The sequence below is a fragment of the Thermobia domestica genome, unplaced genomic scaffold, assembly GCF_964235325.1.
Source record: "Thermobia domestica unplaced genomic scaffold, izTheDome1.hap1.1 HAP1_SCAFFOLD_1576, whole genome shotgun sequence".
NCBI lineage: Eukaryota > Metazoa > Arthropoda > Insecta > Zygentoma > Lepismatidae > Thermobia > Thermobia domestica.
The window spans coordinates 10,501-34,057 of record NW_027657286.1 but is presented as its reverse complement, the minus strand read 5'-3'; the positions used below and the strand labels follow the sequence as shown (position 1 = coordinate 34,057).

The following is a 23,557-nucleotide window of genomic DNA, read 5'->3' as shown; positions in this document are numbered from 1 at the left end:
CACAGATTTCTGAACATTGGCCGAAGAATAGGCCTGTACGGGTAATATTGGCTGCTACTTGATTTAAGCGTCCTGGAGTGGCATCTGCCTTAATACCAAAGCCGGGCATAGCTCATGAGTGGAGAACATCGGCAGCGGTAATTAGGATACGAATATCAATATTAATGGGTAATACAATACGGTTGTCTACATCTAGCAGGCGAAATGAACTAGGATTTATTTCGTTGATAGGGATTATGTAAGAATCAAATTCTGTTAAGGAGAAGTAAGAGTATTCATAACTTCAGTATCATTGATGTCCAATTGTTTTAAGAGTAATTGCTGGCTGATGAATTTCATCTAGTAAATATAGGAGTCGTAAGGAGGGAAGAGCAATGAAGATTAACGTGATGGCAGGTAAGATTGTTGAAATGGTTTCTAAGGTTTGTCCTTCTAATAAGTTGCGATTAATATACGTGTTTGGTAGAAGGGAGGCTAGTAGATAGCCTACAAGAACTGTAATTATTGTTACAATGAGTATTGTATGATCATGAAAAAATATTATTTGTTCTATTACAGGGGATGCTGCATCTTGAAGACCTAGTTGATTTCAAATGGCCATTTCTAAGAAAGACGATTGTTCTTATATTTGGGGCTTAGACCCAATGCACTTATCTGCCACCTTAGAAGTTTGTTAGTAGAGGAAGTTCTGCGTAACTATGTTCTGCAGGCGGCAGGTTTTGAAATCATTCTAGAGATGTTGTTTGTTGGTCTGAAAAGATTACTGGCCGAGCTCTTGCGAAGGCCTCTCATATAATAATTACAAGCACTAAGACGGCGATGAAAGAGAGGAATGAGCCAATACTTGATACTATATTTCATGTAGTGTAGGCGTCTGGGTAATCTGAATATCGACGAGGCATTCCTCTTAGGCCTAAAAAATGTTGAGGGAAGAATGTGATATTTACCCCTATAAATATTACTAAGAATTGAATTTTTAATCATGTAGGATTTATTGTCGTTCCTCTAAATAAAGGGAATCAATGAATGAGTCCTGCCATGATAGCGAATACGGCACCTATGGATAGTACATAGTGAAAGTGTGCTACTACATAATAAGTGTCGTGGAGGACAATATCTAAAGATGAGTTTGCTAGTACAACTCCTGTGAGACCTCCCACAGTAAATAGGAAAATGAAGCCTAGGGTCCATAAAATTGAAGGTGAATAAGTTATTTGTGCTCCGTGGAGTGTGGCGATTCATCTAAATACTTTAATCCCTGTAGGAACAGCAATGATTATTGTGGCTGCAGTAAAATAAGCGAGAAGTATCAACGTCCATACCAACAGTGAATATATGGTGGGCTCAGACAATAAATCCTAAGAATCCAATTGCTAATATTGCATAAATTATTTCTAAAACACAAAAGTTTCCTTTTTACCACTTTGTTGGGTTACAATATGTGAAATTATGCCGAATCCTGGAAGAATTAAAATGTAAACTTCAGGGTGGCCGAAGAATCAGAATAAGTGTTGATATAGAATCGGGTCTCCTCCTCCGGAAGGATCAAAGAAGGAGGTATTCAGGTTTCGGTCAGTTAAGAGTATTGTAATGGCTCCTGCTAGTACAGGAAGAGATAAAAGAAGTAATACAGCAGTAATTACTACAGATCAAACAAATAATGGTATTCGTTCTAAGGTTATTCCAGGAGTTCGTATGTTAATTACAGTTGTAATAAAATTTACTGCTCCAAGAATTGAGGATACACCAGCTAGATGGAGGGAGAAAATGGAGAGGTCAACAGGGGCTCCAGCGTGAGCAATGGCTCTGGAGAGAGGGGGATATACAGTTCATCCAGTTCCTGCACCACTCTCTACAATTCTTCCTGTTAATAGCAGGGTTAGTGAGGGAGGTAGTAATCAAAATCTTATGTTGTTTAGGCGGGGGAATGCTATGTCAGGCGCTCCTAGTATTAAAGGCACTAATCAATTACCAAAGCCCCCAATTATAATTGGCATAACTATAAAGAAAATTATAATGAAAGCATGAGCAGTAACAATTACATTATAAATTTGATCATCACCAATTAAACTACCTGGTCGACCAAGTTCTGCTCGAATAAGAAGACTTAGAGATGTTCCTACTATTCCTGCTCAAGCCCCAAAAATCAATATTGTACCAATATCTTTATGGTTTGTAGAAAATAATCATCGTTGCAACTGAAATTAAATAGGGTGGCCGAAATATTAGGTGGTAGATTGTAAATCTATTTATGGTTAGTAAACCTCCTATTAGGTTTTATAGTCAATATTTATGATGTCGGACTGCAATTCCGGAGTAGTAGTTAATATACTAAGACCTAAAAGATCGCCTTTTATTTATAGCTTTGAAGGCCATTAGTTTTTTTTAACTTAAAGTCTTTATTTAAAGGATGTTGACAGCTAGAGGTAAAATAATTATGCCTCTTAGTGAAGTAATAATGAATATTGATCTAATTGATGTTTCTTGATTTTTTTTCATTAAGGACGTTCATGTTTGGTTATGGTGATTAATAATGAAGGCAGCGTAAGCAATTCGTATGTAGTAGAAAAGGGTAATTAGTGCTGTTATTACTATTAGAGTAAGAAGAATAAATGATATTTGTTCAGCGGTTTTTATAATAATGATTCATTTAGGTAAAAATCCTAAGAATGGTGGAAGGCCACCTAGTGATAAAAGACTAGTAAAAATAGCTAATTTTGTTGTTACAATGATTTTATTAGAAAAGGTTTGATTGATATGAAATATTTTGTTTATTGCGAAGAGAGTAACTGCTATTGTTGAGAGTAAGGCATAAAATAGAAAGTAGAGAGATCATGCCATATCACTTAATAGTAGAGCTATAAGTATTCAGCCAGTGTGATTAATAGATGAAAATGCTATGATTTTGCGTAATGATGTTTGGTTTAATCCTCCGATTGAGCCTACTATTAAAGATAAAGTTAGGGTTAGGTAAATTAGATTCGTAGGTTTTAGGCTGTAAGAGAGTAGGCCAAGAGGAGCTAGTTTTTGTCATGTTATTAAAATAATGCAGTCTATTCAGAGTATAGCTTCTATTACTTCGGGCATTCAGAAATGGAGGGGGCCTGCTCCTATTTTAAAAAGTAAGGAAATAGTGATTAAATAGTATGTAGTTTGCAGTCCCATGTATAGTAAAATGATTGCTATTAAAAGTAAGGATCTTGCAATGGCTTGTACTAAAAAATACTTTAGGGCAGATTCGGTATGACGTTGATTGTTGGTCTTTGAAATCAGGGGGATGAATGATAGGAGGTTAATTTCAAGACCAATTCAAGTACCAAATCATGATGAGGAGGTTAGGGAAATAAGGGTTCCTAACACAAGTGTTGTAGAGAATAAAAGAGTTTTAGGATTAGTGAGCATTAGAAAAAGAAGAATAATCTTCATATGCGGGGTATGAGCCCACTAGCTTATCTTAGCTTATCTTTCTACGTCTTAGTGTAGGGTGCACGTTGATTTTTGATGTCAAAGGTGAAAGTTTAATTCTTTTAGATGTAATAAGAGTATATTGAAATACTTGATTTATCCTATCACGATAATCCTTTAATCAGGCATCTTATTATTTAATGATTATTTATAGCGATATATGGGAATTTAAATAGATCAATATTCTATTATAGTAATTAAATTTAGGAATATTATATACTAATAATAATTAAAACTTGAAAATCTATTAAATCCTATAAATTAACCTGAGATACCGGCTAAAGGTATATTAATAGGCTTAACGTATCCAGTATATGCTAGTTTTTACAGCATATGTGTGAGGAGAAAATAAATATATTTGTATAGGATACAATTTTGTTTGAAGGGGGAAAAAAACAAAATTGTATCCTAGACAAGGGGAAAATAGGGTTTATTTAATACTAATTTTATTAATTAGACTAAATACATAATTAATAATTATTTATTTTAACGTTATAGATTAATAATAAAGTATTATCCTGGCTTTTCTTCTCTTGTTTAACTAGTTGTACATGTAACCTTTTGGGTGAGAAGTAAATGTTATTTATCTTGAGGATTATAATGAAGTATATTGGTCGCAGTACTTGTTTTTGTTTATTGATTAATGTTTGAAGCAGTTAAGGTTTAAGGAGATCCGGCGAAATTCGTGCCAGCCGCCGCGGTGAGACGAGGGGGTTGAAGGGAAGAATTAGTAATGGTTAAACTGTAGTTATAAATTTAAATTGAAGAGATTGTTTTATTTATTTTAGGTGAAATTATTATTTAAAATAATAAGTTCTATATTTGAGGCTATGAAATTATTTTTTAAATTAGGATTAGATACCCTATTATTTTTAATGTAAAATGTAATACCTGGGTAATAGTAGTTATGTTCTTGAAACTCAAAGGATTTGACGGTATCTTAGGCTGTTCAGAGGAATCTGTCCCGTAATCGACAATCCACGATATATTTTACTTATTGTTGTTTTGCAGTTTGTATACCGCCGTAGTTGAAGGTATTAAGGAGAGGTCAGGGACCTTCATTATCTTTATTGAGGAAGACTTCAGGTCAAGGTGCAGCTTATCAGTAAGAGGAGATGGATTACAATAAGATGTTTAGACGGATTTTATTATGAAATTATTTAAATGAAGGTGGATTTGAAAGTAATATTAGTTATGTTGCTATTATGAGTAGGGCTCTAAGATATGTACACATCGCCCGTCACTCTCATTTGTTTAGGTGAGATAAGTCGTAACATAGTGGGTGTACCGGAAGGTGTGCCTAGGTTGTTTAGAGCAAAATAGAGCTTGTTAGTTGAGCTATTCGTTTACATCGAAGAGGTTTCTGTGCAATTCAGATTATTTTGATTGAAGGAGGTACTTATTTATATATATAGCTTTTATATTGACATTAAGTGAATCAACTTTAATTGATGTTATTGTATAGGGTATAGAATTAATTTGTTAATATTATAGTTAATTAGTACCGTAAGGGAATGTTTAAATAGATGAATTTTTTTTTGGAGGAAGAAAACATGAAATGTTGTACCTTTTGTATCAGGGGACACTAAATAATATTATTATATAATTATTTCCAGAAATGGAAAGAGCTAAAATATTATGATATTATAGGTGGCATATTATTTATGAATTTTGTTTTAGTGGTGAGATGCCTTTCGATTTCCATTATATCTGGTTGTGCAAGAATTGAATTTAATTCAGTTGCAGTTAGACTTGTTGTGAGTTTAGTTCATTATAGTTTTGCTGTGAGTAATAGTAAGGGGGATTTGCTCTTTACTTTTGTTTATTTATAATGTGGTCTTATATTATCTGAAAGATGTGGGCTTAGAAGTAGCTATCATTTGTAATTTTGTTATAACTTATTTGAGTTATTTATCATATTTTATTGCATTTAATTTATTATTGTACTATTTGTCTTAAATTAATTAAGGTAATCTATAATGGTGTTATTAGTATATTGGTGAGAATAATTAAAGGAATTCGGCAAAGATTTCCTCCGCCTGTTTATCAAAAACATGTCCTTTTGTTAAAATAGAAGGTCTGACCTGCCCAGTGAGGGTTTAAACGGCCGCGGTATTTTGACCGTGCGAGGGTAGCATAATCATTAGTCCTTTAATTGTGGGCTTGTATGAAAGGTTGGACGAGTGGAAGACTGTCTTTATTTGTAATGTTGAATTTTACTTTTGAGTGAAAAGGCTTAAATGATTTAAGAGGACGATAAGACCCTGTAGATCTTTATGTTTAAGTAGTAATTTTTGTATTTGCTAATGAATAGATTTGCTATTTAATTATTGCGTTGGGGCGACTAGAAGATAAAATAAACTTTTCTTAATATAATTACTTTTAAGTATTTTTATGATCCTTTATTAATGATTAATAGACTAAGTTACCTCAGGGATAACAGCGTAATTTTTTTTGAGAGTTCATATCGACAAGAGAGATTGCGACCTCGATGTTGGATTAAGATTTTGTCTAGGTGCAGAAGCTTAGTATATAGGTCTGTTCGACCTTTAAAATCTTACATGATCTGAGTTCAGATCGGCGTGAGCCAGATCGGTTTCTATCCTTTATTTAAAAATAGTACTTTAGTACGAAAGGACCAAGTACTAGTAACATTTATTGTTGGGGAATGAAAATAATAGGCAATTACTTTGGCAGATAAGTGCATTAGATTTAGGATCTAAGAATGGATAAATTGAGTCCAGGTAATAATGTATTATGATTATATTATAGGTGTTGTTTCTTACTTGATTTTGATTATTTGTGTCTTGATCGGGGTTGCATTTTTGACTTTGTTAGAACGGAAGGTTTTAGGATACATTCAAATTCGCCGGGGACCTAATAAGGTAGGTATTTGTGGTTTACCTCAGCCTTTTGCAGATGCAATTAAGTTATTTACTAAGGAGCAAGTTTTTCCTACTATATCTAATTACTATCCTTACTATTTAGCTCCTGTTTTTAGTTTATTTTTATCTTTGTTGGTATGATTAAGAATTCCTTATTTGAGTGTTATGTTGACTTTTTCTTTGGGTTTCTTATTTTTTTTATGCTGTACAAGTATAGGTGTATATACTGTAATAATTGCTGGCTGATCTAATTCTTCATACTCTTTGCTAGGAGGCCTTCGGGCGGTGGCGCAGACTATTTCTTATGAGGTTAGTCTGGCATTAATTTTGTTATCTTTTGTATTTTTAGCTGAGAGATATGGATTGTTAAATTTTGGTTATTATCAGGAAGAATTATGATTTTTATGAATTACGTTTCTTCTGGCATTAGTTTGATTTGCTTCTTGTTTAGCTGAAACTAACCGAACTCCTTTTGATTTCGCGGAGGGAGAGTCAGAACTTGTTTCTGGATTTAATATTGAGTATAGAGCGGGAGGATTTGCTCTTATTTTTATAGCTGAGTATGCTAGTATTTTGTTTATGAGAACTTTATTTAGTATTTTGTTTCTAGGGCATGATATTTTTTCTGTTTTGTTTTTTTGTAAGGTAGTGTTTATTTCTTTTGGATTTATTTGAGTACGAGGAACATTGCCTCGATTTCGATATGATAAGTTAATATATCTTGCTTGAAAATGTTTTTTACCTTTATCTCTTAATTATCTTTTATTTTTAGGAGGCATGAAACTTCTTTTTATTTCTTTTTTAATTTAAGTGTATTAAATTGAGGATAAGTTCTTAGAGCTTTGCTCTGTTGTATGTTTTCAAAACATATGCTTATTCTCAGCCAAAGAACTAATTTTTATTTAGTAGGAAATCTCATAAGGAGGAGAGATAAGGGACAAATAGGAAATAAGCGAAATAAATAACTGTAAGAATTTGACCTGTTAGAATGTAAGGATCTTCTACTGGCCGAGCTCCAATTCAAGTTAAAAGAATTACCGTGCTAACTATAATTCAGAATATAATTTGATTAATAGGGTAGAATTGTAGGCCTCGTATTTTTCTAGTATGGAAAAATGGTATGATTATTAAAATGAGGATTGATATTACTAAAGCAATAACTCCTCCAAGTTTATTAGGAATGGAACGAAGAATAGCGTAAGCGAATAGGAAGTATCATTCTGGTTGAATATGTACTGGTGTGACTAGGGGATTAGCTGGGGTGAAGTTTTCAGGATCTCCTAGTATATAGGGATTTCAGAGGGTGAGTAATATTAAAGCTGTTATTATTATTAGGAAGCCAATAGTGTCCTTGGTTGAAAAATAAGGATGGAAGGGGATTTTATCTTGGTTTCTATTGAGGCCGAGGGGGTTATTGGTTCCTGTTTGGTGGAGGAATAGGAGATGCACTATTGATATAGCGGCTACGATGTAAGGTAAGAGAAAATGGAAAGCAAAGAATCGGTTTAAAGTGGCATTATCTACAGCAAAGCCCCCTCAGATTCATTGTACTAATATTGTTCCTAGGTAGGGAACAGCTGATAATAGATTTGTGATGACTGTAGCACCTCAGAAAGATATTTGACCTCAAGGCAGAACGTAGCCTACGAAAGCAGTTGCCATCACTAAAAGTAGAATAGCAACTCCTACTCTTCAAGTGTGAAGATAAAGATAAGAGCCATAATATATTCCTCGGCCGACGTGCAAGTAAAGGCAAATGAAGAAAAATGATGCCCCGTTGGCGTGTAGGGTGCGTAAAAGTCATCCAAAATTTACATCTCGACAAATGTGAATTACTCTGTTGAAGGCTAATTCAATGCTTGATACATAATGTATTGCTAGAAATAGGCCTGTAGCAATTTGAATAATTAAGCATAAGCCGAGAAGAGAGCCGAAATTCCATCAATATGAGATGTTAATAGGAGCTGGCAGGTCTACTAAGGCGTTATTAGCAATTTTAAAAAGAGGATGATGTAAGCGAATTGGTGTTGACATATGACTTAGAGGGCCGGAGAGGGCCTTTATATAATGAAGTGATCTTTACTACTGCAATTAATGTAATAAATAAGTATGTTGCTAGTATAATAGTATTTATTAAGATTGATGTTATATAAAATTTTATACCGGGGATTTCTTGGTAATTAGTTGTGTATTGATATGGGTCTGGCAGTGAAATTATATTTGGTAGTATAAGGGGGTCAATAATTATTATAAAAATTAGGAACAATGGAACTAGGAAAATTAAAAGGAAAAGATTAGGTGTTAGAGTAAATATTTCATTTGATGCTAGTCTTGTAACATAAATAAATAGAACTAATATACCCCCTAGAAAAACTAGGAAGAGAATATAGGAAAATCAAGGAGATTCTCTTATAGTCGAAATAGTTAAGCAAGTGATAATAGTGTTGATAATGAGTATTAATCCTATTGATAGGGGGTGAGATATTTGAATTAGAATAAATCTTAAGACTACTAAAATTATAAGTAATATTCAGGTTATTTTAATTTCAAGAGGTAGTTTATTAAAATATTGGTTTTGGGGACTAAAGATAAGTTTATACTTTCTCTTGATGCTTTTAGAATTCTATTCATTAATGTTTTACAAGACCAACGTTTTAATTAAACTATAAAAGCCTATGAAAATATTATTTATTTTGTTTTCTTGTTTTCTAGTTATTTTAGGAATAGCTTGTTTTGTTATTCAACGTAAGCATTTATTAATAGTTTTGTTAAGACTTGAATTTATTGTGCTGATAAGTTTTTTAGTTTTGTCCTATTCCTTGGGAAGCTTATATGTTGAAAACTATTTTTGTTTATTATTTTTAACTTTTAGTGTTTGTGAAGGTAGTTTGGGTTTATCAATTTTAGTGTCTATTGTTCGGACTCACGGAGGTGATTACTTGAATTCTTTAGTTGTACTGCGATGCTAAAGTATTTACTCTTTATATTATTTATAATACCTTTGGGCTTTAATCTTAAATTATGGTGAGTTGTTCAGTTTTGTCTTATTGGAGTTTGTTTTTTATTTATAATAAGAAATAGTATAGGGCTGGTTCCTTGGGAGGTGCGCTATTATTTGTGAAGAGATAGTTTGAGATATTCGTTGATTTTATTAAGTATTTGAATTGTTATTCTTATAATTATGGCTAGAGAAGGCGTATTAAGAAGTTCATTTTATACTACTAGTTTTATTGGTTTAATTTTATTATTACTTGTGTTACTCTATTTGAGATTTTCTTCTTCTAAATTATTTATGTTTTATTTATTTATTTTTTTTGAGGGCTCATTAATTCCTACATTATTTTTAATTTTAGGTTGAGGTTATCAACCTGAGCGAGTGCAGGCAGGCATATACTTGTTGTTTTATACTTTATTTGCCTCGCTACCACTTTTGATCGGAATTTTTTATTTAGAATATGTTAAGGGTAGCTTATTAATTATTAATATGAGAAGTGTAATAGATTTAGGAATTACATATTATATATGATATTTTGCTTTAGTCGTTGCTTTTTTAATTAAAATACCTATATTTTTGGTTCACCTTTGGCTGCCTAAGGCCCATGTTGAGGCACCCGTAAGTGGTTCAATAATTTTAGCAGGGGTTTTATTGAAGTTGGGAGGATATGGCCTGTTACGCATTCTATATTTTATAGAAAATGTAGCTGTAAATATAAATTTAATTTGATTTGATATTAGAGTTGTGGGTATTTGATCGGTTAGACTAGTGTGCTTAGGACAAGTCGATGTAAAGTCTTTAATCGCTTATTCTTCTGTCGCTCACATAGGATTAGTATTGATAGGATTACTAACGATAGGGCTTTGAGGATTTAGAGGTGCTCTTACATTCATAATTGCTCACGGCCTATGTTCTTCGGAGTTATTTTGTCTTGCAAATATTTCTTATGAACGTTTAGGGAGTCGAAGATTATTAATTAATCGGGGAATATTATCTTTTATGCCGAGCCTAGGGCTGTGATGATTTTTATTAAGAATTGCTAATATAGCCGAGCCACCAACATTAAATTTATTAGGAGAAATTAGTCTGTTAAATAGAATTGTTGGGTGGTCTTGATTGAGTATATTAGGGTTAGCTTTACTATCTTTTTTTAGAGCTGTTTATAGATTGTATTTATATTCATATACTCAACACGGAATGCCTTATTCTAATTTATATTCTTGTTGAGGCGGAAGTGTACGAGAATATTTATTATTGATGTTACATTGATTACCTTTAAATTTATTGATCTTTTTTGCAGGCCCAAGATTTTTATGACTGTAGTTGCTTGAGTAGTTTAGGATAAAATTTTAGTTTGTGGAACTAAAGAAGGTTTATTGCCCTTAGGCCATGGTTTGACCTTTTTCAATTTGTGTAACTAGATTTGCCTTTTTAAGTAGAATAAGTGTTATTTATTTCTAATAGGCTTGAATTTTTTTAATTAATAGATATAGTGTATTTATTGAGTGAGAAGTTATTTCTTTTAATAGAAATAAAATTATTATAACTCTTCTATTTGACTGAATATCATTTATATTTATAAGATTTGTGCTTTATATTTCTAGAATGGTAATTTATTATAGTGGACAATATATAGGATCTGAGCGATATCTTAATCGATTTATTATGCTTGTATTAATATTTGTTCTTTCAATAGTTTTATTGATTGTTTCTCCTAATTTAATTAGAATCCTTCTCGGATGAGACGGACTAGGACTAGTGTCATATTGTCTAGTTATTTATTATGAAAATGTGCGGTCTTATAATGCTGGCATGTTAACTGCCCTTTCTAATCGTATTGGAGATTTAGCAATTTTGTTAGCTATTGCTTGAATATTGAATTATGGGAGTTGAAATTATGTCTTTTATTTGCATAGAGTTTTAAATAATAATGAGATAGTAATTATCTCTAGATTAATTATTTTGGCAGCAATAACGAAAAGTGCACAAATTCCTTTTTCTGCGTGATTGCCGGCAGCGATAGCTGCTCCTACGCCAGTGTCAGCATTGGTACATTCTTCTACACTTGTAACTGCCGGGGTTTACTTGTTAATTCGTTTTAGAGATGTTTTATTAAATGTTTATGCGGGCAATATGTTACTTTTATTATCAGGGTTGACAATATTTATAGCGGGTATTGGTGCTAACTATGAATATGATTTGAAGAAGATTATTGCTTTATCTACACTAAGTCAGCTTGGTCTTATAATAATAATTTTGTCTATAGGATTTCCTGTACTGGCTTTCTTTCATCTGTTAACGCATGCTTTATTTAAGGCGTTACTTTTTTATGTGCAGGAGCAATCATTCACGGTGTAGGAGATACACAAGATATTCGTAGAATAGGAGCACTTGTAAGTCAGATACCCCTTACTTTGTCTTGTTTAAATGTAGCTAACTTGGCTTTATGTGGAATGCCATTTTTAGCTGGGTTTTATTCTAAGGACTTAATTTTGGAGATTTCTTCATTGTCTTTAATTAATGTAGTCAGCTTTTTCTTATTATTTTTTTCTACAGGGCTAACTGTATGTTATTCAGTACGTTTAAGATTTTATTTAACGGGTAAGGGTTTCGGGGGCACTAATATTCATTCTATTAGTGATAATGAAGGTTGGACTATGTGTAAGGGAATATTAGGATTAGTAGTGATGGCAATTTTGGGAGGTGCGGCATTGAGTTGATTAATTTTTCCTACTGTTAATTGTATTATTTTACCTTTATATTTAAAAACGTGTGCATTACTTGTAAGTGTGGTAGGGCTGTGGGTTGGTGTTTTATTATCAAATTATTCTATTGGACAGTCTTTAATGTGTGTGAAGTTTTATTTTAGCTCTACAATAATAGGAAGCATATGATTTTTACCTTACTTATCAACAAATTATATTATTAAATTCCCTTTATATGTAGGAGGCCTATATTATAATAATATTGATCAAGGATGGAGAGAATGTCTTGGTGCTCAGGGCATATATAGTAGTTTTAAGGACGATTCAATATTGATTCAACAATCGCAGGACAATATATTTAAAATGTATTTATTAATTTTTTTATTTTTTACAATTTTCCTTTGCTTCTTTATATTTGTATATTTGGGTAGCTTATATTGAAAGCATAGTATTGAAGATACTAAGAAGAATTATATTCCCTAAATAATACTCCCTGAGAGTACTCTCTTTTTTACCTCGAAAAGGTAATGTAATACTTATACTAAGGGGGCATAGTTATTTATATTAAGAGATGTTAACGGTATAATCCGCTAAAGATAAAAGTTAGCAGCTTCTTCTTGATTAATTCACATCTCCTTAGTTGGGGCGGGAATAAACCCAGTGATATCATTAACAGTGAAATGCCTCTTTTTGGCTTCAACTAACAAGTAGGGGCTAAAGAGGCCAAGGGCTCCGGTCGAAACTGAGTGCAATTGTTTGCTTCCTACTTATGAGATAAGTTGATAGCAACACCTTTTGGATGCAAACCAAATATTATACTTAACTATTATCCCGTTTCATTAGTCAGCTCATGTTAAAGACCCTTGATTTCACTCATGATAAAGGCCTATTAGGAGGATTACTAAGAACGTTAGTCTAACCAGAGATCAGGATAATGTGTTAGTGTTGTTAATAGTAATTGTTATTGGAAGTAGAAGGGCAATTTCTACGTCGAAAATGAGGAAAATTACGGCAATGAGGAAGAATCGTAGAGAAAAGGGAATTCGGGCCGATGATTTAGGATCGAACCCACATTCAAAAGGAGAATTTTTTTCTCGGTCGTTAATGACCTTCTTGGAAAGAAGAGTTGAAATGGTTATAACAATTAAGCAAATAATAATAGTTAGTAGGCCGGTCGTTAAGACTGTATTAATTGAATATTTCATTTAATGATCCTTTTGATTGGAAGTCAAATATACTATATATATTAAATAGGCTTATCCTCCTCATCAATAAATAGAAATGTAAAGGAATAATCATACTACATCTACAAAATGTCAATATCAAGCAGCAGCCTCAAATCCAAAATGGTGAGTAGGAGAGAAATGTGATAGGAGGTGGTGTAATAGACAAGTGGCTAGAAATGTGGAACCAATAATAACGTGAAGGCCGTGGAAGCCCGTTGCTATGAAAAATGTTGAACCATATACAGCATCTGCGATGGTGAATGGTGCTTCATAATATTCGTATGCTTGTAGAGCAGTAAAATATAAGCCTAGAAGGATTGTGAATACTAGACCTTGTGTAGCTTGAGTGTGATTGCCCTCTATTAGTCTGTGATGAGCTCATGTTACAGTAACTCCTGAGGCTAGTAGAATTGCAGTATTAAGGAGAGGGATGTGTATTGGGTTAAATGGTATAATTCCTGCTGGAGGTCAGAAGGACCCAATTTCTACTGTTGGTGCTAGTCTGCTATGAAAGAAGGCCCAGAAAAATGAAACAAAAAAGAATACTTCAGAGATAATAAATAGGATCATACCTCACCGAAGGCCTAATGTAACTTGTAAAGTGTGTAATCCTTGATATGTTCCTTCTCGAGTAACATCTCGTCATCATTGAATTATAGTTAATAATGTAATTAATATGCCTAAGAAGAATAAGGAGGAATCATATTGGTGGAATCATTTAGTGAGTCCTGTAGTTGTAATTAAGGCACCTAAGGCCCCAGTAAGTGGTCAAGGACTTTGATCGACAAGGTGGTAAGGATGATTTTGTGGTGCTGACATAAGTAACTTCTCTTCAGTATAGTGTAACTAGAACTGCAAATACGTATGATTGGATTACTGCGACGGCAGACTCTAATATTAGGAGGGCAATTTGTCCAATTATTAGTAATGAGAGTATGGAGAGGGATAAGGAAGGGCCTGTATTACCTAATAAGGTTAAGAGAAGATGGCCCGCAATCATATTTGCTATTAGTCGAACGGCTAGGGTTCCGGGCCGAATGATGTTGCTAATTATTTCAATGCATACTATGAATGGTATAAGAGGGGCTGGAGTTCCGGAAGGAACGAGATGGGCGAATATGTGTTGAGTGTGGTTGATTCAGCCATAGATTATGAAGCTTATTCAAAGAGGGAGGGCAAGAGTTAGTGTGAACGTTAGATGAGTAGAGCTGGTAAATACATAAGGGAATAGGCCTATAAAATTGTTAAACAGGATGAAGCAGAATAGGGAAATAAATAGGAAGGTTCTTCCTTGATGACTGGTAGGACCGAGAATAGTTTTGAATTCCCTATGAAGAGTTAAAGTAATTTTATTTCATAAAATGTTTGGTCGTCCTGGTAAGAATCAGAATGGAATTGGAATGATTAGAAGTCCAATTACCGTTCTAAGTCAGTTAAATGATATATTTATAATTGAAGTAGAGGGATCAAAGGTTGAAAAAAGGTTTATTATCACTTTCAATTCATGGTTGTTTTTTTGATATTAGTGTCACTTATGGAAGGATCGGGCGTATTTGAATTAAAATATATAATAGATGCAAATAGAAGGTAACATAAAGAAAATATATTAAATAGAATGAGTCATTTTAGAGGGGATACTTGTGGAATAGAAAAATACTATTAGGTAGTAATTTAAGCTTGACATGCTTATGTTATAATTTAACTAATTTTTCCATTGGAAGTAATTGTTGTTTTACTATCTTTTGGTTTAAGAGACCATTGCTTACTTTCAGCCATCCAATGAAAGTTCTTGTATTATTTTTGTTATTCATTTAATGAATACTGAATGAGGACAGGCCTCAACAACAATTGGTATGAAGCTGTGATTTGCACCACAGATTTCTGAACATTGGCCGAAGAATAGGCCTGTACGGGTAATGTTGGCTGCTACTTGATTTAAGCGTCCTGGAGTGGCATCTGCCTTAATACCAAAGGCGGGCATAGCTCATGAGTGGAGAACATCGGCAGCGGTAATAAGGATACGAATATCCACGCACGCAAAACAATAGCAGGATAATAACTGCTGAATAATAAAATAAGTCGTGCAGTACAATGACGGATTAAAGAGTGCGCCTACTGTATTTCACCTTTGAAACATCCATTCATCCAAACCAAGCAAACAGAATGTTATCGTTGGCTTTCAGCCCCCACACCAGAGTCACTTCGATCAGTTTTTATTTGAAAAATGTTGAAAACTATGAAATAATGAAAATATTTAAAGAAAAATGCTTGTGGAGTAGATATGATTCCCATTAAATTAATAAAACTTATAGCTGACATCATGGTTATCATCATTACAATATTATAAATCAGTCACTCACAATCGGATACATCCCTTCACCATGGAAGTGTGATAGGTTTGCCAACACCCTAAAAAACAAATGCTTGCGAACTTAAGGACTACATATACTTCCCATAAGTATACTTCCAGCGTTATCAAGGTTCCTGGAGAAAGTTGTAAATAAACAAACATCAGCTTTCTTGTCCTTATATGATGTTCTCGATCCCCATTAATCAGGCTTCCGTCCAAAATATACCACTTCCACCACTCTTGTGAGGATCACTGACGATATTAAGCACGTGATGGATAAAGGAAAAGCCACTATATTCACATCAATTGACGCAGAAAAGTTGCGTTTTGCCTTTCTGCATACTGATACCATATTGGCTAAACTGCACCCTTACAACTTTGCACAAAATACAATCCAGTGGTTCTCCTTCTTCTTTAAAAGCTGACAGCAGCGCATTACTTGCGAACCTGCTCCTGGATTAAATTAACATCAGAAGTACATCAAGCTTTCATTTTAGGACAACTACTCTTTATTCTTTACATTAACATCATTTCCTAAGTTCTTTCATGTAAATATCACCTATACGAAGACGACCTGCAAGTTTGTTTCCATTTCAAACATTCTTCTGTCCACACTGTATGAAATCAATCAATAAAGACTTACAGGTTCTAGCAGAGTGGACTAACGAACATTATCCGCTCCGTAACCCCGCAAAACGCAGGCCATCATTCTTAAGCAAATAAAAGCCTCTTTACAGAACTGGACGTTTCAACCTTTCCTACCATCATGCTTAACGGAACGTAAATAGTTTTCGCGAATCAGGTGAGAAATTTAGTTATCACACTGGATAATATCCTAACGTGGAACGAATATGTAATTAATACAACCAAGAAAGTTTATTCTACATTGCACTCTCTTAATGTAAAAGACTCAATTGGTTCAAGAACGTGCAATGTAATATGGTCGTAGCGACGGAGGTTAAGGATAAATCGAATGCATGTATTGTACATACGTGCTAATTTACCCTGCTTCCTATATTTGATTATTGTGATGTGGTATATAATGGACTATCTACTACTCTTTCGGCTAAATTAGGACGTATGTACAATACATGCATTTGATTTATCATTAACCTCCGTCGCTACGACCATATTACCCCGGCATTGAACGTGCTTTGTTGGCTACCGCTCCATCTTCGGAGGAACCGTTATATTTTGTAAAAGTGTTCAGCATCGTAACAAACAAGGCTCCTCCATATTTAAACAATAATTATCAATTAGTTACCCGTCACAATAGTCACAAGAGCATTCATTTCTATGCTAATGTTACTTCCTAAGCATCGCACAGAGGCATACGACAATTCATTCGTGCCTACTAGTATCCGTCTCTGGAATAGTTGCTCCCCTCCAAAGTTTGAGGAACTTACAATGCAAATCCAAATTTGCCGTAGAAAGAAAAAAGCTTGTTACAGCAGAACCTGTCTACTTAACATACCCATTCTCAGAAAAATATAGCACAAAATATTATGCACTATCATATTTATATAGTTGTGTATTATATTAGATATTCTTATATTGCTTTCTTAGTAAAAAATAGTATGTGTTTGAGAGAGAGTGAGGTTGTGTGTATGTGTGTGTTTTTTTGTTTATTTGTATGCGTGTGTAGTATGAATCAGTGTATAGTGTTTTTAATGTGTCAATGTATTTTATCAAATAGTTCTCAATCTTTTGTTAGCAGTTAGGTGTAAGAGAGTGCCTTGTCCCTAACCCAGTATGTCCCTAAAATCGCTACTGTAGAAAAGGCAATTAATGACCAATAAATGTTATGCAGATCTTTCGTGTATATATAAACTAAATTTCGCATTATGAATGCCAAATAATTTCATTATCTAAGCAAGTATTGCTGACTATAAAACTTAAATAAGCCTTTTACATCTGTGTAACAAACTAACTAACTAACCACCTCTATGGCCTATGGAACCTGGAAGTTCAATGTCGCGTTCAAAAAAGTTCTCCACTGACTTCTATGCTTTGCCAATTAGATTCAGTTTCGATTTTTGTATTCATACTTCTGCGAGATCCATCTTAATATTGTCCACCAATCTGCCCCTAGTAATTGTTTTCCTATGGGTTTTCGATTATAGACTTTGAAAGCTTTTCTACTTGATTCCACTCTGGCTACATGACCTGTCCACCTGAGCATCCTAGACTTGATGACAGTAACAATATTTGGTAAACCATATAAATTTTGTAGCGCCTAATTATGAAGTTTCAGCCATTCCCCATTCCCGTTCTCCTTGGTCCGAACATTCCTCTCAGAATCTTTTCTCAAATACTTTCAGTCTATGTTCTTCTCTCAGAGTAAGATCTGTGTAATTATTGAGACAAATAAAACAAATATACACATTTTAAACTTGCCATGATAAAATGTGTGTGTTGTCAAAGAGAATTGTCTGGTACGCAAAGTACCATTTTTGGTGACCAGACCTGCACGTTTATGCTGTTAAATTTTGGGCCAGATGTATATTTGAGCTATTGAAATATAATTAGCAGGGACACCATCAAGGTTAGATCTTAATTTTATTTGTAAATATGAAATGATCAGTATTAAGAAACTATAAGATATTAATTGAACAGGAAATAGTTTAGTTTCTTCAAGTAATTATAGAAGCAAGTTTTGGTGGTTACTATAGTTAGGTTCAATGAAGTGTGAAGTTTAATAATTCATTTTTTGTGTGTTAAATAATATTGGTGTCTCCGCCCTGGAATTTTAAGATTAAGCTGAAGTTTAAGTAAAGTTGTCTCATATATTTGGAACCCACCACGGATTATCATTTACTAAGAAACGAAAAGAAAATAAACGGAACTTCCAAAATGAATCTTTAAAGAGAAGATGATAGTAATAGTCGAGTTGAAGAGGTTAATACTTCAGAAAATGAAACATCACCGAGTTACTGTTCTTGTAGAACAACTTGGTCTGCAATTTAATGCTAAGATCGATAAAAACTGATAACAGACTGGAACAAATAACACAAACATTAAATAATAATGAAGAACAAAGAAATACCAGAATATATCAACTCCGGCGCCAGATGAATTCCATGACGCACCAGTTAAATTCTAAGCTGGAACTAACTGACAATAAAACAAAACAAATCCATCACAGTTTTAGTTATAATAAGTTCAATTAGAGCCGATAAAATTAGATGGAAGAACACGTAAATCGAAATCAGAAACTCAAAAAAAAAAATCTAAACCCTGAACGACAAATTTGAAGCAGTCAACCTTAAACTTGGTGTGAACGTAACTGGCACCGAACATTAAACAATGGAAATCCGATTTTCCGAAGAGTCTAGGCATACTCAGGGATACTAGCCTGGAGTAGGAGATACGAGTTCCACTTCTCAGAATAAGGGTGAAGAAAAAAGCCCCTACAAGATACGGATGCACATGTACAACGTGATGCTCATACATATGTAAATTCTAGAGAATTAAGGAATTTGGAAACATATTTTAAATTTAGTGAGATTAGATAAATGACCAAATTTAGTGGTAGAGCTATTGAGATACCAGCAAGCACATTTTTAGACAAATTTGAAGCTAGGAGTGATTCTATAGGCATACATACGTCTGATATCCTTAAAATTTTACCACACATTTCGTTAACGTCTTGTTAGGTATGGTATAAAACCATTAGAAATAGCCTACACACTTATACATATTTCAGGAATGTATTTATCGCTAATTTTGAAAAAGACTTTACGCTGGCCAAGAGAGACGCTTTAATTGCGAATAGGAGATTCTACACTAAGTTATAAAAAACCTTACAGACTTTGTGATTTCAATGTATAAAGATCCAAAGCTTTTGATTCTTATCAATCAGAATCAAATGTCTTAGCATCTATGCTTATTTTGTTACCAATTAAACTACAGCAAATGTGAGTCTCTTTTCAAAGTATTAGTTTCAACCACTTGCTCAAAATTGTTCATAATTTTCAGAGTCAAATGGTGTTATACAGTAGCTCAAGTAAATAAACCATTTACCGGTACGAAACATTAATACCAAGAAAGAAGGTATTCGTAATGTAGGAGGCAACAATTTTACTAGTGATAATAAGAATCTAATTGAACCTAATGTTATCAGAAATTATTTAAATGACAAAAAATGTTTATTGGTAGTGTTAAGTTACTTATATATTTTGTTCTGGAAATTGTTCAGGCAAACTAGCAATAAGAATGTCAAGAAAGAACACAAAGAATTAGGATTGTAGTAACTTCAAACTGATAGCGAAGAAGTCGGAATTGTTAAACGTATATTTTGAAAGTTTATTTAATGGTTCTCTGCCTTTTCCACGGATACCGTTTTGGTAATATAACTTTAAAATCTTAAGTGTTTAACAATTTCTGACTACATTTGGCATACTTAGCGATCAGTTGAAATTCTATAGCTACACGGAAGGGACGGGCTAATTAAATTATGGAATTTAACTAATATTTTACAACGTATATTTGTACTAATATTAGTAGAAATGGTATTTTTTTAGTTATGGTTTAAACTTCGTTCTCATATGTAGATTGAGTAAATGAAGGCAAATATACAGATTGTTTCTAAACAACACAGACAAGGTATGGGATGTGATTCCTTACACCAAGCTACCACAAAGAGTATAAACCAACAAGGGTGCACAAATGCTTCATTTCAGAAATATAGACTGCCGAAAACATAAACAATGAACTTTAAATGCAGATAGCTCCAATATTATGGGACTTACCGTAGTCCGGTCAAGAACTCACCTAGGAACTAATATAAGCCCTATTCAAATCCATGCTTCAGAATCCTGCGGTACTCCCGCAAAAAGTTATATAAAGGTAGCTCGTAAGTACTTGAAATTATATCCCTGTACCAAACTCCCTCTATAAAAAATGTGTTGCGTGCGTAGTGCAGGATTCTGAAACATGGAAATTTGGATAGGGCACATTTTAGTTCCTAAGTTGTCTTCTCCCGACTACGGTAGGTTCCATAATATTGGAGCTTTGGTCCTTTAAATTTTATTTTTCCATGTATTCGGCAGCCTATAACTTCGGTTTCAGCACCAAGGTTGGTCTATACTTTTTGTCTTATCTTGGTATCAGGAATCAACTCCCAAATTTTGTCGCTGATGTTTTGAAACACTCTGTATAAGCTCGGATGTAGTTAGTAGTGTTCGAGGGATTGGCATACAAACGTACTTTTCGATCAATATCTGGAAAACAATTAAGGTATTGTGATTGCTAGGTATCTAGATTAAATTGCTGGCTTACACTTCACGTAGAATCGTTGTTGGGAAAGCCTATGCAATTTTACGAACATAGAATATACTTGCATTGTAGTAAAGTTATTTCAACGAGTGCTATAATTCGACCGCTCAAATTATATAGATTGTGTGTGCTTCAGATACAGCTTACATTATATATCGTCTTATACTCAAGAAATTAAGATACATCTTACAAACTACAAAATAATCTAGTCTATAATCTATATAAGGTTTCTAAAATCGGAGTTCTCTTAGCATTCTGACGGTCATTCGAAAGAAAGTTTGTATTGTGAGAAGTACTAGCAACTCTTTCCCTGAAGAAGATGTAGATCGGTTTGCGAAAGAGAGTAAAGTGAGTTTAGAGTTAGAGCTTCGGGTTTCGTTGTTTATGCTTGAAACGTTAAGGCGATATGCTAGTTTGACTATACTAGACACTGAAAGGATACAAAGTAAAAAGATGTTTAGGTTATATACAATGAAAGAAATAGTATTCAAATGTTGAGAAGAATTACTTGTGGTTTTTAAATTTAAACTTTGACGTGTGCAGAAAAAAAGTTAGTTTGAAACAAATACATTTATTAGCATAAGTAGGAAAACGTTTTTGTAGTTATTTGAGTAATGCATACATAGTTTTATGTGACACAGAAGTTTTATAACCGACAAACATTATTTAAATTATATATGCAGATATAACGTTTTTTGACTTGTTTGAATAATTTAACAAATGAATAGAAAAAACTCAAAAGTTTACACGAATAAAATAAATATAAAAAATTTGATAAAATTAAGACATCGATTTTTGTTTTACTTTTATAGGTTTAAAATACGCATTTTTTTACATATAACAATTACGGAGAATGTATGTGATTCAGATGAATTATGGAAGATGAATTATGGAAGTTTAAAAGATACAATAAATCGAAATAAGATTGTGGATGGATTGTGTATGTCATTTGTGTAGGGAAAGGAAATGTTTGCATATCTTAAAAGTTGCTTTCATACTTATTTTTACATTACCGTAATTTTATGAGAACATGAAAATCCTGGAATTTAAGTTTCATTGGGGCGTACGTCATGTATCTTACAAATATTGAAAAGTTATTTGTATTTTGACATTTATAATATTTGAGACATTAGGATCAAAACAGCACAAGTTCCCCTCGGAAATCGATCCTAGGATATCATATACGAAAAATCGGTTACTACTATGCAGATTTGTAACGCTTTATATACTATTTTTAATTGTTAGAATTTTAAACACAAATGCATATGAGATTCGTACTTACATTAAAAGTTATAACACCTTAATTTAAGATGTTATTTAAGGGTGTTCCAAAATCCAAGAGTAGCAACTTTGTGAAAGTTGCTACAAGAACAATTAGAATTAAAATGTATTAAGATTATATTGCTTTGGCGGCATAGTCTTTCATTAAATATCCTTGTCTAATGAATTAAGAATATTGTTATTTTTGTGGGTTGAAAGTTGAATAGTAATTCAGGTGTTTATTAATATCTAACTAAATATAGTGAAGTCCACAATACAAATGTGTAATATTAACGATAGCCAAATACAAGCGATATTGATATTATGTTTTCTTTCTATGTTGAACCTTCTAAAACACTAAATTTGGTTCTAGTGAAAAGTAACATACACAATAGAGCATGTCTTGATGGAAACTCTGGTCTTGGATATAACTTTTGTGTAACTAGTAAGTTACATATTGCAGATATATGATTCAAAAAATGTTTGTGAATATCCTATGGACACTATTATTCACATTCGGCTTCGAATGCAAATGCTAAGAAACGCTGTTATATTTCATGGATTTCATGTAGAATCATTGTATATGAAACGTAAAGAACAATTATGTGGTTCAAATAAGTTATGTATATTCTCGGAATGATTATGAGATTGATAGAGGATTATAGTGATTTCTGTATTACATTTAATGGTGATCATTTACTTTTGTATTATCTTGGGAATGTGAGTTCCAAAATAGAGAAATTTATTATTTTTCTAAAGAAAATAATTTCTTGTAAACTATAATCAAGTGGAAATTAGCAACAGTCGAGTATCCTTTCTCCCTCCCTTTTTGTAAGGTCAGTTGAATTTACCCTTCAATCACAGTGACTATTTCATTATTTCATCGCTACTGCTGTCTTCCAGGTGATCGAAAATGAAGGCTGAAGTTTTCCAAGAGAGGAGTGAAGGTGTAGTAGTTATAGCAATGGTTAATCGTGTGAAAGTCAGTTGAAAAACACTGCATGAGAACAAGCATAAACGCCGTGAGAACAATTCACAAGTTCGTTGCTGCTAAAAGATTTGTTCAACGTTATAATGAAGACGAGTTTAGTCAAGTAAGATCGATAAACGAGTCTTTCTCTTTTGATGGAACAAACGGGAGGGACTATCATCATTTAAATCAATTCAGGATTTTGATTGCTATATTTTTGTCGGTATTTCTAGCTTGATCTCAGTATTCTTCTGTCATTATTGTAGTTTACCACCATAAATGGAAGAACGATATCTGGATGGTATTTCTTCCTATCCAAGCTCAATGTTTGCATCACGCATCATGTAATTTAAATTTTTCTTATTGTCAACACATTTTCAATGATATAAAAATCATTATGTCTTTGTATTTTAGATATATTTAT

The 23,557-nt window shown here is 33.2% G+C and overlaps 3 pseudogenes; 2 read left to right on the top strand and 1 right to left on the bottom strand.

The window, feature by feature from the left end:
* Positions 1 to 662: 662 nt before the first annotated feature.
* LOC145677905 (cytochrome c oxidase subunit 1-like) lies at positions 663 to 1,487 on the bottom strand (annotated as a pseudogene).
* Positions 1,488 to 9,312: 7,825 nt separating this feature from the next.
* On the top strand, positions 9,313 to 10,662 carry LOC145677904 (NADH-ubiquinone oxidoreductase chain 4 pseudogene; annotated as a pseudogene).
* A 159-nt stretch (positions 10,663 to 10,821) lies between these two features.
* On the top strand, positions 10,822 to 12,491 carry LOC145677903 (NADH-ubiquinone oxidoreductase chain 5 pseudogene; annotated as a pseudogene).
* Positions 12,492 to 23,557: the final 11,066 nt, after the last annotated feature.